This window comes from Camelus bactrianus, chromosome X (genome assembly GCF_048773025.1).
Source record: "Camelus bactrianus isolate YW-2024 breed Bactrian camel chromosome X, ASM4877302v1, whole genome shotgun sequence".
Lineage (NCBI taxonomy): Eukaryota > Metazoa > Chordata > Mammalia > Artiodactyla > Camelidae > Camelus > Camelus bactrianus.
The window spans coordinates 58,444,545-58,462,882 of record NC_133575.1 but is presented as its reverse complement, the minus strand read 5'-3'; the positions used below and the strand labels follow the sequence as shown (position 1 = coordinate 58,462,882).

General features: G+C 36.7%; 1 pseudogene; it reads left to right on the top strand.

Moving 5' to 3' along the window:
• The first annotated feature begins 13,711 nt into the window (after positions 1 to 13,711).
• Positions 13,712 to 18,338, top strand: part of LOC105081606 (elongation factor 1-alpha 1 pseudogene) — a 38,969-nt pseudogene continuing 34,342 nt past the window's right edge.

The window sequence follows — 18,338 nt, the reverse complement described above, 5'->3', positions numbered from 1 at the left end:
TTCTTCAAAGGGATTTTCTGCCTCTTTCTCTCTTCTCCTTTTGGGGATCCTTATAATGCAAATGTTACTATGTTTTATGTTTTCCCAGAGTTCCCTTTAACTATCCTCATTAAAAAAAAATGTTTTCTTTTTGCTGTTCTGATTGGTTGCTTTCCACTACCCTGTCTTCCAGATCATTGATCCATTCTTCTGTATTATCTAACCTGCTATTGATTCTTTCTAGTGTATTTTTAATTTCAGGTGTTGTATTCTTCACTTTTGATTGGTTCTTTTTTTAAAATATTTTATAAGTTTTTGAAGTTCTCACTGTGTTTATCCATTCTTCTCCATGTTTAATGAGCATCTTTATGACCATTAGTTTGAATTCTTTATCAGTTAGATTACCTATCTTCATATCATTTAGGTCTATTTCTGAGGTTTCTGTCTTGTTCTTTCATTTTGAACATATTTTTCTGTCTTCTCATTTTGCTTTGGTCTCTGTTTGTTTCCATGTATTAGGCAACAGAGCTACCTTTCTCATTCTTAAAGAAGTGACCTTGTGTAGATGATGATCCTTGTTCAACCTTGTCCTAGCTCTTAGTTGTCTCATGAATCTTTGCAGTTGTCAATACCACCTGATTTATTCTTGATATACCCTGAAATTGTGGGTGTGCTAAGACCTGTCAGTGTTCTAAAGGGACGAACTCATTTAACACCTAGTTTCAATCTGATTGAAAACCAGACTCTCAGGTAGTACTTTTAAATATGCAGATATATACAATCCTGTAGAGCCATAATTGTATTCCCTACTGCCTTCCAGACCAGGAGATCTAGAGGTGTCCTCTGGGGAACAGTTGTGAAAATTGGGGCTCCTGACTAGTGTATAAGCTCCTCTCTGGAGAGTCTTGTTGAGCTCTAGTGAGGCCAAATGGATTTGCAAAGATGGTGTCTCCCTACTAATGTACCCTAGGAGCACTTTCTTAGTCTTTAGATGTGTGGGAAACCTGAAGCCTGTACCTCAGGGTGAAGCTCCATGCTAAATAAACAGGCCTTTTTAACAAGAAGACTGGGGTTGTGTTTCAGTCTGCTGTCTGTGTAGAGCTCTGGTGATAGTGGCCTGCCAAGAATTGTCTTTCTGATTGTTACAGTCCCATGGAGCTCTGGAATGCCAGCTCCCTTGGTCACCAGGGCCAGGCAATCAAGTGGTGTCCCCTTTGTGAATGATACATGCCTAATAGCTTTAGCAAGGAAGCTGGAGAGTTTATGGTGCAGGGCTTGTTCTCTTGCTTCAGAAAAATGCAGTGGAAAAATGACTTGACTGCATGCAATTGTGGGATTCAGCAAAGCAGCAGGAGAATGCCTTGTTTGAGTATATATCAGCTTTAAGGCAGGTATACGAGAACGCTGCAACTGCTCACATTTGCAAGACCTAGCCAGGCAGCAGGGAAGTATTGAGTTGGCTTTAGGCTGGGAGAAGAATAATACTACAACCTGCCATTCTAACCTGCCATTCTCACCTGCCCCATCCAGGTAGTGGGGTAGTACTGCAACCACAGAAGCTCCCTGACTTCCACAAGGTGGTGGAATAGTGCTGTGACTGCTTGCCCCTGCATCCCAAGCTAATTTTCAGGTTCTTTTCAGAGTAGAATGATCATTATATAGCTGTGTATTTGTTGTTTACTTGGGAGGAGGTAAGTTCAGGCTCTTACTATGCTGCCATCTTGAACCCTATTATCTTAATTTTTATTTTCAACATTAGCTTATCAGATGCAAAAATTCTCAATAAAATATTAGCAACTTGAATCCAACAATGTATAAAAAGAATTATACATCACAACCAATTGGAAATTATTCCAGGTATGAAAGGCTGGTTCAATAATTTGAAAATCGATAAATGCAATCCATCACATCAACAAACTAAAAAGAACAATCACCTGATCATACCAAAAGATGCAGAAAATGTATGTGACAAAATCCAACACACATTCCTGAAAAAAACTCTCAGTAACTTAGGAACAGAGAGAAACTTTCTCAACTTGATAAGACTATCTATGAAAAAATCTACAGGTAACATCTTACTTAATGGTGAGAAACATAAAACCTTCCCTCTATGATCAGGTACAGGGCAAAAATGTCCTCTCTCATTATTCTACTTCAAAATGTACTGACGGTCCCTGCTAATGCAATAAGACAAGAAAAGGAAACAAAATGTATACAGATTGGGAAGGAAGAAATAAAACTGTCTTTGCAGATAACATGATTGTATTTGTAGACAATCTGAAAGAATCAACAAAAAACTCTTGGATTATAGTAAGGTTGCAGGATGAGATCTTAATATACAAAAATCAATCTTATTCCTATATATCAATGACAAGCAAGTTGAATTTGAACTTAAAAACACAACATAATTTACATTAGCACCCCCTCAAATTAAATATTTAGGTATAAATCTAACAAAATATGTACAATACCTATATGAGAAAACCTATAAAACTCTGATAAATGAAATCAAAGGATAACTAAATAAATGATGAGATAGTCCATGTTCATGGGTAGGAAGACTTACTAATGTCCAGATGTCAGTTCTTCCCAAATTGATCTATAAATTCAAAGGAATATCAATAAAAATCACATCAAGTTACTCTATGGATATTGACAAGCTGATTAAAAAGTTTACATGTGAGGCAAAAAGAAAAAACAAACAAACCCAGAATAGGCAACACATATTAAAGGAAAAGAACAAAATTATAGAATTGACATCATCTGACTTCAAGAACTAGTATAAAGCTACTGAAATCAAGAGGGAAATATTAGGGAAAGAGCTGACAAAGTGATCGATTGAACAGAATAAAGAGCCCAGAAATAGATCTGCATAAATATAGTCAACTGATCTTTGATAAAAGAGATAAACTGGAGCAAAGATCACTTCAATAAATGATGCTGTAACAACAGGACAGCCACATGCATAAAAATGAATCTGTACACAGACCTTACATGGTTCACAAAAGTCAACTCAATATGGATCATAGAACTGAATGTGTAATGTAAAACCATAAAACTCCTAGAAGATAACATAGTAGAAAACCTAGATGACCTTGAGTATGGTGATGACTTTCTAGATAAAATGTCAAATGAATGATCTATGAAAGAAATAATCAGCTGTACTTTATTAAAATGACAATATTCTTGTCTGTGGAAGGCAATGTAAGAGAATCAGGAGGCAAGCCACAGACTGAGAGAAAATATCTACAAAAACACATGTGATAAAAGACTATTATCCTAAATATACTAATAGTTCTTAAAACTCACCCATAAGAAAACATACAATACAATTTAAAAAATGGGCCACAACCCTGATAGGTACTTTACCAAAGAAGATATACAGATGGTGAATAAGCATGTGAATGATGCTTCACATCCTATGTTGTCAGGAAAATGCAAATTAAAGCAACAATGAGGTATCACTTCACATCTATTAGGATGACCAAAATCTGGAACACTGATAATACCAAATCCTGGTGAAAAAGTGGAACAAGAATTCTCATTCGTTGCCGATGCAAATGCAAAATTCTACAGCCACTTTGGAAGACAGTTTGGCAGATTGGCAGTTTCTTCCAAAATTAACATACTCTTACATCTGATCCAGCAATCACATTTCTTGGAATTTACCCAAAAGGATTTGAAAATTTTGTTCACAGAAAAACCTGTACATGGATGTTTATAGCAGTTTTATTCATAATTACCAAAACTTGGAAGCAACCAAGATGTCCTTTAGTAAATTAATGGGTAAATAAACTGTGGTACATCCAGACAAAGGAAAATTATTCAGTGATAAAGAGAAATGAGCTATCATGACATAAAAATACATGAAAGAAACTTAAATGCATGTTGCTAAGTGAAAGAAGCCTTTGTAAAGGCCACATACTGTATGATTCCAACTATATGACATTCTGGAAGAGACAATATTTATCTCCATTTTTACTATGAAGTCAGTAAAAAGATCAGTGGATGCCAGGGGTTGGAGTGGAGGGAAGGATGATTAGCTAGAACAAAGAGAATTGTTAGTAAAGTAAAAATACTCTGTATGATATTATAATGATAGATACATGTCATTATGCATTTGTCCAAACCCATAGATTGTACAACACCAAGAGTGAACCCAAAGATAAACTATGGACTTTGGGTGATTATAATGTGTCAATGTAGGTTCATCAGTTATAACAAATGTATCATTCTGGTGAGTGATGTTGATAATGGGGGAGGCTATGCATATGTGGGATCAGGAGATGAATGTGAAATCTTTGTATCTTCTTCTCAATTTTGCTGTGACCCTAAAACTGCTCTAAAATAATAAAGTCTTTAACGAATTAACTTATCATAATATATACCATTAATATACTGTCTCATGGATTTAAAATTTGTTTGTCATATGAATTTTAATATGTGTTAACGTAAAACTAATAAAACAAAAGTTATTTTACCAGCAAAATGGGTTTTATTTGGGAAACATCAATTGCAACTTGAGACATGCAACCTATCATGAGCCACAGGCATGTCCAGAAAACAAAGGAAAGGCATCTATCTGCTTTTATATGGAAAGGAGAGGAAGTTGGGAGGGGTTCTAAATGAAAATTCATTTGGGAAAAGTAGGAATTCAGGGTGGTGATGGTTTCTCATTGGCTGAACTGCACCCATTTCTTATTGGTTGGGCTATTGCTGAGCAAGGAAAATTCATCCTTCAGGATAGTAAAATAGTTGTTATTCTTGTTTGGGAGTGCAAGGTAAACATTCCTTTCTGTGAAGCATGCAAATCAAGGTCAGTGTATGCAAATAATGGCAAGTGATAATGTGTGAGAGCTCCCTCTACAGGCCATTCCATCTTTAATTTTAGTTGAGATTTCCTTTATTTTCACGTTTGTAGATTGGTTAAAAACAAGCACAATCAGGGTACAGAAGAGTCCTATTACTCCTCAAACTGTCTTGTGTTATCCCTTTGTTATCATGCTTTTCACCATTCCTAAATCCTGACAACCACTGATCCGTTCTCTGTAAATGGAATTCTATAAATGGAATCACAGAAAAGAATACAGGACTTTTGAGAATAGCTTTTTTTTTTTTTTTTTCACTTGGTTTAATGCTTTGAGATTAACTAAAGCTGGTCCATGTATCAGTGGTTTGTTCCTTTTTATTCGGGAGTGGTATTCCATTGTATGGTTATACCACAGTTTGTTTATACATTCCCCCACTGGAGGATATTTGGGTTGTTTCCAATACACGGTGATTGTAAATGGAGCTTTTATAAACATTTGTGTACAGATTTCTGTATGTACAAAATTCTTATTTTTCTACAGTAAATACTTGGTTTACTATTGCTGGTTCACATGGTACATTTATGTTTAACTTTTACAGATTTATTGAGCTATAATTGATATAAAAGGGCAAACATTTAATGTATACAATTTGATGAATTTGGACATATTTGTACACTTATGATACTGTCACCACAATCAGGTAATAAATATATTCAGCACCTCTAAAAGTTTCCTTTTATCCTTTTTTTTTTGGATAGGAATGTATATTTAACTTTATAAGAAACTGTCAAACTGTGTTTCAGAGTGGCTTTACCATTTTGCATATCCACTATGCATGTATGGGAGTTCTGCTAATTATAGTTCTGCTCCATCCTCACCAGCACTTGGTGTTGTTATAATTTTTTATTTTACATATTGTAATAAGTGTGTAGTGGTACTCATACTTTTAGCTTTTATTTCTCTAATGGCTAATAATGGTGAACATCTTTTCATGTGCTTATTGGTCATCCTATAAACCCCTTTTGTGATGTGTCTGTTCATGTCTTTTGCCCACATATGAATTGCATCATTTATTTTCTTATTATTGAGTTCTATGAGTTTTGGCTACAAGTCCCTTGCTGGATATGTAACTTGCAAATATCACTTCCCATTTAGTAGTTTATGCTTTCCTCCTTTTTAACAGTGACTATGTCAGAGCAAAGGTTTAAAATTTTGGTGGATTTCAATTTATCAATTATATCTTAATGAATCATATCTCTAGTGTCATGTCTATTAACTATTTGCCTCTGCCAGTGCCATGAAGATTTTCTTTTATGTACTATTCCGAGTGCTTTGTAATTTTATGTTTGAATCTATGATCCATTTTGAGTTAATATTTATATAAAGTGTGACGTTTAAGTTGAGGTTCGTCTTTAAAATATGGATACCGAAATTTCCCAGCAGCATTAAAATAATGTTCTTCCTCCATCAAGTTGCCTTTGCATCTTTGTAAAAAAAATCAAGTGACCATATTCATGTGGGTCTATTTCTGGACACTATCTTCTTTTACGTTGATTTATGTCTTTATTACTGCAAATTCCACATTATCTTAATTACTGTAGCTTTATAGTAAGTCTTGAAGTTAGATAGTGTAATTAGTCCAAATTTCTTCTTCTTTTTAATATTCTTTTCTCTGTTCTAGTTCCTTTGACTTTCCATATAAAATTTAAACCAGCTTGTCTGTATCTACAAGTCTACTGGAATTTGATTGGAATTATATCCAATCCTTAGTTTAATTTGGGGAGAGCTGAAATTTTTCCTATACTTACACTGGTCTTCCAATCTATGTACATAATATGAGTTTCAGTTAATTTAGGTGTTCTTTGATTCTTTCATCATTGTAGTTTTCAGATTATAGACCCTATACATGTTTTTAGGGTTTTACATATTTCATTTTTGTGGAGCTTTTATAAGTGGTAATTTAAAAAATTTGAGTTTCCAATTGAACTTTGGTAGTGCACAGAAATACAATTGAATTTTTCCTCAGCTATATTGAGAAATAATTGCCATTTAACATTGTCTAAGTTTAAGGTGTACAAAATAATAATTTGATACATGTATATATTGCAAAATGTTTATCAAATAAAGTTAGTTAACATCTTTATTATGTTACATAATTGCCTTTTTGTGGTAATAACATTTCATATCTACTCTCTTCATAAATTTCAAGTATTCAGTACAGTTTTATTAACTACTGTCTCTTTGCTCTACAGTAGAGCCCCAGAACTCAACCATCTTAACTGGAGATTTGCACCCTTTGTCCAACATGTCTTCATTTCGCCCTTGGCAACCATCATTCTACTCTGTTTCTATGACATTGCCTTTTTGAGATTTCACATATAAGTGAGATCATACAGTATTTGTGATTTCCCATTTGACTTATTTTGCTTAGCATAAATGCCCCCAAGGTCCATCCATATTGTTGCAAATGGTAGAGTTTCTTTCTTTTTCATGGCTGAATAATATTCCATTGTTTGTGTGTGTTGTATATGTATAATTATGCACATATGTATATAAAATCACACTTTTAAATTCATTCATCCATCAATGGAAACAGGTTGTTTCAATCTCTTGGTTATTATGAATAATGTTGCAATGAACATGGGGAAGCAGATATCTCTTTGAGATGGTGATTTCATTTCCTTTGGCTGTATACTCCAAATATTGTTGTTGGGATTATTGGATCATATGGTAGTTATATTTTTAATTTTTTGAGGCACTTTCATTCTATTTTACATAATGATTATACAAATTTACATTTCCACCAACAGAACACAAAGGTTCGGTTTTCTACACATTTTTGCCAATACTTATCTTTTATCTTTTTATTAATAGCCATTCTAATAGGGATAAGGTGATATCTTATTGTGGTTTCGATTTGCATTTTACTTATGATTAGTGATGTTGAGTATGTTTTCATGTATCTTTTGGCCATACGTATGTCTTCTTTGGAAAAATATCTATTCATTTCCTCTGCCCATTTTTAATTGGGTTACTAGTTTTGGTTGATATTGTGTTTTATGAGCTTTTTATATATTTTGGATATTAACCCCTTATAGATATATGATTTGCAAATATTTTTCCCATTCTCTAAGTTACCTTTACATTTTGTTGATTTTTTTTTCACTGTGCAATAGCTTTTTAGTTTGATGTAACCAACTTGCTTCATTTTGCTTTTATTGCATGTGCTTTGGATGTCATAATTTAAAAAATCATTGCTAAGACAAATATCAAAAAACTTAACTCCTATGTTTTATAGTTTATAACTAGGAGTTTTATAGTTTCAGGTCTCATATTTAAGTCTTTAATCCATTTAAAGTTAATTTTTGTGAATGGTGTAAGATAGAGGTTTAATTTCTTTCCTTTTCATGTGAATGTCCAATTTCTCCTCCATCATTTATTTAACAGACTGTTCTTTCCCCATTGAGTATTCTTGGTTCCACTGTCAAATGTTAGTTAGACTGTATATTTGTGAGTTTACTTCTGGGCTCTCAAGTCTGTTCCATCAGTCTACGTGTGTATTCTCATGCCACACCATATTGTTTTGATTATAATATCTTTGTAGAATAGTTTGAAATCAGAGCTTGTGATGACTCCATCTTTGTTCTTTCTTCTCAAGTTTGTTTACACTATTTGGGGTGTTTTGTTGTTTCACATGAATTTTAGGATTGTTTTTCTATTCCTGTGAAAAATGCCATTGGAAGTTTGATAGGGATTGCCTTGAATGTATAGATAGGTTTAGGTAGTATGGACATTTAAAGAATATTAAATCTTCCAATCCGTGAACGTGATATTTCTCCTTTTTTTGGTGTTTGTCTTTTAATTCCTTTTGTTAATGTTATAATTTTCAGTATACAGATCTTTAACTTCCTTGGTTAAATTTATTCCCAAGTATTTTATTGTTTTTGATGAGATTGTAAATTGGACTGTTTTCTTTATTTCTTTTTCAAATACTTTGTTGTTAGTGTATAAAAACACAACTGATTTTTGTACGTTGATTTTGTATCTTGCACATTACTGAAATCATTTATTTTTGGTGTACTCTTTAGGATTTTCTATTGATAATGTCACCTGTAAACAGAGACAATTTTACTTTCTCCTTTCTGATTTGAATGCCTTTTGTTTCTTTTTCTTGTCTAATTGCTCTGGCTAGGACTTCTACCACCATGTTGAACAGAAGTGATAAGAATGGGCACCCTTGTTTTGTTCCTGATCTTAGAAGATAAGCTTTCAATCTTTCATTGAGTATGATGTTAACTGTGGGATTTTTCTATATGGCCTTTATTATGTTGAGGTACATTCCTTGTATACACAATTTATTGAAGGTTTTTCTCATCAAAGAATGTTGATTTTTTTTCAAGTGCTTTTTCTACATCTATTGAGATAATCATACAAATTTTATCTTTCATTATATTTATGTGTGGTATCACATTTATGGATTTGTGTATGTTGAATGATCCTTGCATCCCAGTGATAAGTCCCACTTGATCTTGGTGTATTATCCTTTCCATGCACTGTTGAATTTGGTGTGCTTGGATTTTGTTGAGAATTATTGCATCTTTCTCCAACAGGGATATTGGCCTGTAGTTTTTTTGTAGTGTTCTTCTCTGGCTTTGGTGGCTGGGTAATTCTGGCCTTGTAAAATGAGTTTGGGAATAGTCCCTCCTCTTAAATATTTTGGGAAGAATTTTAGAAGGACTGGTATTTATTTGGTGGAATTCACCAGTGAAACCAGTGGTCTGGAGCTTTTTTTGTTGTTGTTGGGAGGTTTTGATTACTGTTTCAATCTTCTTACTCATTATTTGTCTGTACAGATGTTCTATTTCTTCATCATTTAGTCTTGGTAGATTGTATGTTTCCTGGAATTATCCATTTCTTCTAGGTTATCCAATTTGTTGGCATATAGTATTCATAGTTATTTCATAAGAGCCTTTGTATTTCTTTAATATCAGTTGTAATGTCTCCTTTTTCATTTCAAATTTTATTTGAGTCTTCTCTCTTTTCTTAGTTTAGCTAAAGGATTGCTAATTTTGTTTATCTTGTCAAAAACCAGGTCTTAGTTTCATTGACCTCTTCTACTTAAAAAATAAACTGTATTTCATTTATTTCTGCACTGATCTTTGTTCCTTCTGCTAACTTTGGGCTTAGTTTTTTTTTTAAAACTAGTTTCTTGAGGTGTAAAATTAGGTTGTTTATTTGAGGTCTTTTTTTTCTCACTTAATGTAGGTTTTGTTTTGTTTTGTTTTTTACTATAAACTTTCCTCTTAGAACTACTTTTGAGGGAGCATGCATGGAAGTTCCACATTCCTTTTCCCATACCCTGGGGAGAACTGCAGTGGTAATCTTTTTGATGAAGCAAGATAGAGTGGGATCAGGTGCCCAAGTGGAAGAGTTGGCTTTAGATAGGAGCAGTCACCTATTATCCACAGTTAAAGGAAGACTGTGTTGGCACAGATGTGAGTAAGTGGGCAAAGGTGGTTAGAGATTTTGGGAGTTTTCTTCTGATGACTTCCATTTTTGATGTGTTAACCACTGTAAACTGAGCATAGGGAAAGTAGAGGAGGATGCCAGGAGAACAGTTCCAGAAAGGTTTAACGCAATGACTGAGGGGTCCATCTTTCTCTAATGGGCCTTGATGAGCTGCTGAGAATGTTCTGTAGCAGAGGAGTGGGATATGATCAGACTTAATATTTGGACTTGATTTTTTAGACAGAATAGATAAAAACGTACAAAGGTTGGGGGTGGACAGTAACCTAATATGTCCAGTAACCTAGGTTGGAAATGATGGGACCTAAATTAGTCTGCAAAGATGGAGAGGAGTTGCTGGCAAAACTAGAATTAAATGAAGTTGGCAGTTGTGTGACTGAGGCAGCAACTGCCTTAATTCACTTATTTATTTATTCATTCATTCAAGAAATATTGATGAGAGGTTGGCAGTGGCCCATTGGAGGTCAGGGCATAAGTGCAGAAGGCTGAAGAATGGAGGAGTTCAGTTTTTTTTATGCCAAAGCTGGTTTGTTGAACTTCATGAATTCAGTAAAGGCACTGGGGCCTCAGCAAAGAAAAAAAAAACTGAGTTGGTGGCCCAGTAGGGATTGGGGCTTGATTGAAGTGGGGAGAAAAACAGGGTGGCAGCCAGTTGTCTGAGAATATTGGTTACGTACAAGACAGGATATATAACGATATTGAAATTATCAAACAGAATATTTAAAAAAATATAATAGGCTTAAAGAGGTAAAAAAGGAGATTGAAAATATGTGCAGAACAGAAGACAATAACAAATGACCAAGTAGATTTGAAAAGCAACCAAACAGAACTATTCTATTTAAAAAATATAATAATTGAAAACTAAACTCAATGGATAGATCAAACAGAAAATTAAACTTTGCTGAACAGTAAATTAATTAGAAGACCATTCCAAAGAAATTGTCCAGAATATGGGTCAGAAAGAGAAATCCAGCAACTTAGAAACAGCTGCTTGTCTGGATTCTAATCCAGCTTGTTACAAACAGAGAAACCTAGGACTCTAACTGGCCTCTGTTTATGTGGGACTCTAACCTGGCTTCTAGAGTATGCTCAGAATCTTAAGAATCAAAATCTATCCTCATCGTGTTTCAGTGGACATTTATTTGGAGCACCAGATTTTGGTTGTAGTCAGACTCACCACTGGATGGATACCCAAATGAACAAGCAGAGTGGAAACAAAAGGTCTTAGTGGGAGATGGGAGTCTTGGTTGCCCCGTTTGAGGGTCTGATGGTGGTTCTGATCCAGATTTGAGTTGTGGCACTAAAAATCGTTAAGGAGAACCAAAGCCAGACAGAAGTTAAAGTAGTGAAGATAGATTTTATTCAGTAAATTATTGCAATTGCAGAAGACAGACTGTAGTAAAGAACTGGGTTCAATTATGAAAAGAACCAGAACAAGTGGGGATTTATAGCTAAGGAGCAAGTTGAGGGGGAGTGTTGATGAATGGAAAACTACTAAGAGGAGACATCCAGTCTGGGAGGATTCTGGCTGAACTGATCTAAGAAGATTCTTGCTGAAGGTAGGCTAGGTGATCAGATATCACTTGGGGGATAGTGGGGATGAGGAGTTTGATCAGATATCAAGGGTAGGGACCTCTCATTAAAATGACCTATTAGGATTCTTGCTAAAACTGGATTCTACAGGGAAGTACATGGATGGGCTCTGTTGGGGATAAAGTTCAGGGGAGTCTGACTAAAGTTTGGTTAAGCAAAGAATCTTTATCAGTGGACATGAATTTTTAAATCCTTTGGGTAAATACCAAGGAATGTGATCACTGGATCATGTGGTAAGAGTGTGTTTAGTTTGGTAAGAAACTGCCAAACTGTCTTGCAAAGTGGCTGTACCATTTTGCATTCCCACCAGCAATGGATGATTTCCTGTTGCTTCGCATTGTGGCCAGCATTTGTTGTCAACTCACAATGATCTGAAATGTTGTTTGGCCTTTGAAGTCCTATAGTCTGGGAATGGGATGTTTTGCCACACACTCATTTTGTCTGAGATGGCCTTTTCCTCCGTTTTGGAAAACTGTTACCTACCTTTCAGGTTCTACCTCTTCCTGGAGCCCTACCTGATCTGTTCCTCTGAGCTCCTAAAGCCTTTCTTTGCCTATATTTTTGTCTCCTCCACCAGACTGGGGGTAAGTCTGACAACATGAGGCCACAAACATTTACTGACAAGATCCTTGTTGCCAAAACTTGTTCCAGACTGTACATATAGGGTGAATTACACCTGGTCCATACTATTGAATGTTGTTGTAGAATTAGATGACTATAATGTCCTTAGCACAGTGCTTGGGGAAAGTATAAGAACTTGATATTAGCTAAAATCACCACCACCACCACCATCAATATCTTTCCATGTCAGTTTACAAATATATGGCCCTTTTTTAATTGATAAAATCACCCAAAGTGATGCTTTAAATTTTTCATTATTGCAAATTAGCAAGGCTTATACTTGTTCACACATGCTTCCTTGAAAGTATTTTTCCCGTAGAGCAAAGGTTCTTGAAGTGTGGTCCCTGAATCAGTTAGCAACAGTATTACTCCCAGCTTATTAGAAGTGCAAATTCTCAGGCCCCATTCCAAATCCACTGAAACAGAAACTCTGATAGTGGGTGGGCCTCAACAACCTGTGTTTTAACAAGCCCACTAGGTGACTCTGATGCACTGCTCTAAGATTCTTGGGCGTATACATAAAAATTGGATTCCTGAGCCAATAGGATACATGCATCTTAAGATTTTAATAGACACTGTCCAAAAAACCCCACCAGATCTCCACTAGGAGAGCAGGCTGGAATTGGCCTCTCCAATCTTGGCTCCCATCACATCTGACGTCCCCCAACTCCGCCGCCGCCCCCCTCGCCCCCCTCGCCCCCCTCGCCCCCCTCGCCCCCCTCGCCCCCCTCGCCCCCTGACTCGATTGCATCAGCCTCCTGCTAGTCCCGCCCCAGAGTACGTGCACACGCAGGCGCAGTTGCTGAATCTCAGATGCGAGCGACGCACACGGGGCGGGGCTTCAATTCCTACGCTTGGAGGAAGGAGGTGGGAGGAGTCACAAAGGGGCGGTATCTATCTCGGGAGTCGCTGGAACAAAGGCAGAGTAAGGAGTAGTGAACTCTAGGGTCGCAAGTTTCCTGGGATCCAGCTCTCAGAACCATGTGTTTGCCTGCATTTCTCGCTTACGAGTAGGACGTTGCCACTTTTTAAAGCATCGGAAGAGGGAAAGAGAGAATTCAGGAGCCTGAAGCTCTGCCCCACCTGCGGCAGAGGCTCGCCAATTGGCCAGTTGTGGGAGCGCATGCGAACCAGTGAGAATGACATAATCTTGCAGATCCGAGCGGGAGCGAGGTTTTGGGGGAGAGGGAGGGGCTTGTGTGAGAGTAGCAGGGTGGGTGGGATAAGAATGGGACAAGCCCCGGCTGAAGCGCCTACTAAGAATTGAAGGGCCCCAGAAGAGAGTAGAAAGAGGAGTCTTGGATGCGCCGAGAACTAGGCTGAGTCTGGACCCCCGAGGATGGAAGCCGCTGCCCTGGAGGAGGTTAGAGCCACCCAAGGGCTGGTAGTCGGGTGGCCGCCAGGGGGTGACCGTGCCTGCACATGTCCACAAGTTGGTTCCACACAGACTCGCCTATACATTTTGAAACCGCTTATTTTTGCCTTTCCTGCCTCTTCTGCCACGATCTCCCTGTGAAAAAGGACCGTGGGTGATTCATTGAATCTCCAGCACCTAATGGAGGGCCTGGTAACAAAAAAGGGCACATAATTAAGATGGTTGGTTGACTGAAGGAAAAGGGTGGGAGGGAGAGAAAGTTCAGAGATGTTCATAGTTTACATAAGGAAAGTTTAGGCCCCCTTTCTTTTTCCCCGTAGAGAAGACATTTTAAATGTCCACGGGCAGACCCTGAGCCCACGCAACTTTTACGTTGTTGTTGCAATTGGAGTGTACACACAACCCTGTGTCCTTAGTTACAGCATAATAATTTTCCCTTGTTGCTATAGAATCTCCACAGCCATCATCTCAGTAATGGTATTAGAATGTTCCATCACACAGCTGTGCCACAATTCACGTAACCCTTCCCCTTTTTTTGGATATTAAGGCTACTCTGGCCATCAGAAAATAGCCTTGCAAGGAATAGTTTTGTGCTTAGAGCTCTTCCTGTTTCAGAGTGGGGGCAGGTGGGTATAGACTTAGGAGCAGAATTACTGGGAAAATAGTATGAACGTTTTAGGTTCTTACTGGCTGGGTTTCCTGAAAGGGATTGTACCCATTGATGCTAGAGGCCAAATCCAAAATCAATCCTAGTGAACAGCAGGTCTTGTCTGCCTCCAGGCTGGTTTTAATTTCTCTCTCCTGCAGCAAGCTCAAGTTTATTATTAGTTTTGACCTTTGGGGCAAGACAAACACACACTAAAGGTTCAGGGACAAATTTAGCAGCTACAACAGCTGACATTGTGAGTGGGTGCAGCTCAGATTTCAAGTTTGGGCAACTGGGATGGATGAACTTGCCTCATGGAGACAGGGAATCTGAGAAGAGGAACAGGTTTGGGAGGGGGCAGATGAGATCAGTTTTAAATATGCTTAGTAGGAGGTGCCTTTGGGACATCTAAGGGGAGGTATCCAGGATACAGGCATACATATGGATAAACAACAGTCTGCCCTTCTCTGAACTCCCAGAGCTCCCTATCTGTGGTTCTCTCATGGTTTAGGTTACCTTTTCCCTTGCAGTACCTTGCGATCTCCTTGAGGCCAGAATAAAGGCCTGATTCATTTGTGTGTTTCTCTGCCAGTGCTTTACACCTCCGAGGCCTTAAAAGTCTGTCCTGAATGAAGGGATTTCAATGATTTGTTAATTGGACAATTCCTGCAGAAGGAGTTCTGTTCTGGGGGAAAAAAATTGGGAACCTTGAGAGTTCTGGGAAGGCTACCTGTAAGAAGTGGCATAATATTACTGTTAATAATCATGACCGTTTGTTGAATACCTACCATGTGCCAGTCATTCTGCTAAACACATGCATCAGAAAAGCCACTTCTTGCCTGCCATCCTTCCACTGCCCTTCTGGGAGAATCTGTTCTACTTAACAGTTCCTGCTGAATGGTCAAGCCAGGCCTGACTATGTAGTTACTATATCCTTCCTTCCCTCAAGGTAGAGCTGATTGCACCTGATACAAGGCCAGCTACACAACCTGTGAGTTTTATGGCCCAACTTGAAAAGATGAGGTGGGCCAATCAGATTTCTCTTTTGGGAATGTGAAATAAGAGAGTTGCCAGTTAGTTGTTGAGTTGGCAGGTCTAGCAGACCAGGATGCTGGGGGGTGGGGGTGGCCATCAATGACCAAGTTAAGTGTCAGTTGAATTTCTCAGTTGAGCAAAAGCATGGGGGAAAATGTACAGAGAGAAGCAGACATGTAGTGTAGATGAGTCATGTTAATGGCAAAGCTCTAGAGCAGAGGTCCATGCCTCATCCAGAATTTTCCTACAGCTCCAGACTTAATGAGCTCTAACTGTGCTTAACTTCCTGCCTTTGGATTTTTTTTTTGTATACATATGTTTTTATTGAAGTATAGTCAGTTTACAATGTTGTGTCAATTTCTGCTGTATAGCATGTTTCAGTTATATATATATACACACACACATATAATCATTTTCATATTCTTTTTCATTATAGGTTACTACAAGACATTGAATATAGTTCCTGTGCTATACAGTATGAACTTGTTCTTTATCTATTTTATATATATTAGTATCTGCACATCTCAAACTCCCAATTTATCCCTTCCCATACCCTTCCCCCCTGGTAACCATAAGTTTGTTTTCTATATCTGTGAGTCTGTTTCTGTTTTGTAATAAGCTCGTTTGTCTTTTTTTTTTTTTTTTTTAGATTCTACATACAAGTGATATCATATGATACTTTTCTTTCTCTTTCTGGCTTACTTCACTTAGAATGACAATCTCCAGTTCCATCCATGTTGCTGCGAATGGCATTAGTTTATTATTTTTTGCCCTTGGATTTCTGATTCTTGATCTAGCTTGACTGGGTTTCTCTTCCTTATGTCCAAAAGAGCCCTAACCAAAACAGCCCTTTACACTTTGGCCCTCTGAGGTGAGTGTACTTTTCCTCATTTTACAAAAGAAGAAACTGAGGCTTAGTAAGATTAACTTGACCAAGGTAACACAGCCAGTAGGTGATAGGGCTAGTCTATCTGATTCTTTTTAAAAAAACATTAACATGTTATTATTATTTAAAAAAATTACCATATACTTGTTATAAAAAATAGAAGAAAAAATCAATACAGACATGATGTATCTGACCCTCACTCAACTCCTCCAACTCTCCCCAACACTTACCAAGCCCCAGCTATACTGGCCTCGGCTTTTGGAACATACTAAGGTTGTTCTTGCCTTTGGGCTTTTACTCTGAGTCTTCCTTCTCCTTGGAATGCTTTTCTTCTTGATTTTCTGACAGCTGGCTTCTTCTTGCCATTTAGGTCTCAGCTCATTTGTCACCTCCTCAAAGAGGCCCTGCCCAACTGCTCAACTCTTTCTCCCTACTTCTCTCTGTCATATCACCCTGCTTTGTTTTCTGCCTAGACCTTATTGTGTTGACATTGTGTTTGAAAATTGTGCTGTTCATTTACGTAATTGTTTATTGTCTGCCTCTCCTTCGACACTGAGAGCAGAGGCCTCATCTGTATTCCCAGGACCTAAAACAGTGGTGCCACATAATAGAAGTTCAATCAGTATTTGTTAAATTAGTGAATGAATGTGTCTAAAAAAAGAACTCCTTATCCAATCCTCTTCTTTCCCAATGCCAATTTCCAGAGACAGTAACTCTTAAGTCTGTTCTATATCTTCCCAGACATTTTCTATGCATATACAAACATAAATCTCTCTCTGTAGATAAGTGTGCATATTTTTTCACACCAATGGAAATTCTGCAGCCTTCTTTTTTCATATAACAATTTATCATTAACATCTTTCCATGTCAGTACTTAATTACTTCATTAAAAAAGCCCAAATTCATAGTATTACATTGGCTCGATGTACCAGAATTTATTTAATTAAGCTCCTCTTAATGGCTATTATTTTCTTCTAATTTTTGTTATTATAAGAAGTAATGTTGAAATAAATAAATATTATACATGCATTTGCATAAATGTTCCCCATACCCATTTGTTGTATTTTGACTTTGCTTGTGGTATATACGAAGAGAAATCTTGTTAAAAAAGGCTTAAAAACGTAAAAGTTATGCTGTTCAAGATCTAATTGTACTATTTTTTATAGTTCAAACAATTTTATAATGTTTTATGTTTGAGTTAAAAATAATATAAAAATAATTTTAGTGATGAATTTTTTAGTACTATGAATCAAATTATACTTGAAGATAATCTGAATAACTATATTAATAATTATTTATATAGCTATATTAATTTCAGACAGAGCAGACTTCAGAGCAAGGAAAGTTATCAGAGATAAAGAGGGGCCTTACATAATGATAAAGGGATCAATTCTTCAAAAAGACGTAACAGTTTTTAATGTGTATGTGACTAAGAACAGAGCTTCAAAATACATGAAGCAAAAACTAATACTCTATTTGTATTCATTAATAAAGAGAAACAAAAAATCTACTCTAATATAGTAAATTCAGTTACTTCCCTGTAACATATTTTCCCTTAAGTTTTGAATATAAAAATAGCAGTCATTTCTTTTTTTAAACATTTTTTATTGATTTATAATCATTTTACAATGTTGTGTCAAATTCCAGTGTAGAGCACAACTTTTCAATTATACATGAACATATATGTATTCATTGTCACATTCCTTTCTCTGTGAGCTACCATAAGATCTTGTATATATTTCCCTGTGCTATACAGTATAATCTTGTTTATCTATTCTACAATTTTGAAATCCCAGTCTATCTCTTCCCACCTCCCACCCCCTTGGCAACCACAAGTCTGTATTCTATGTCTATGAGTCTATTTCT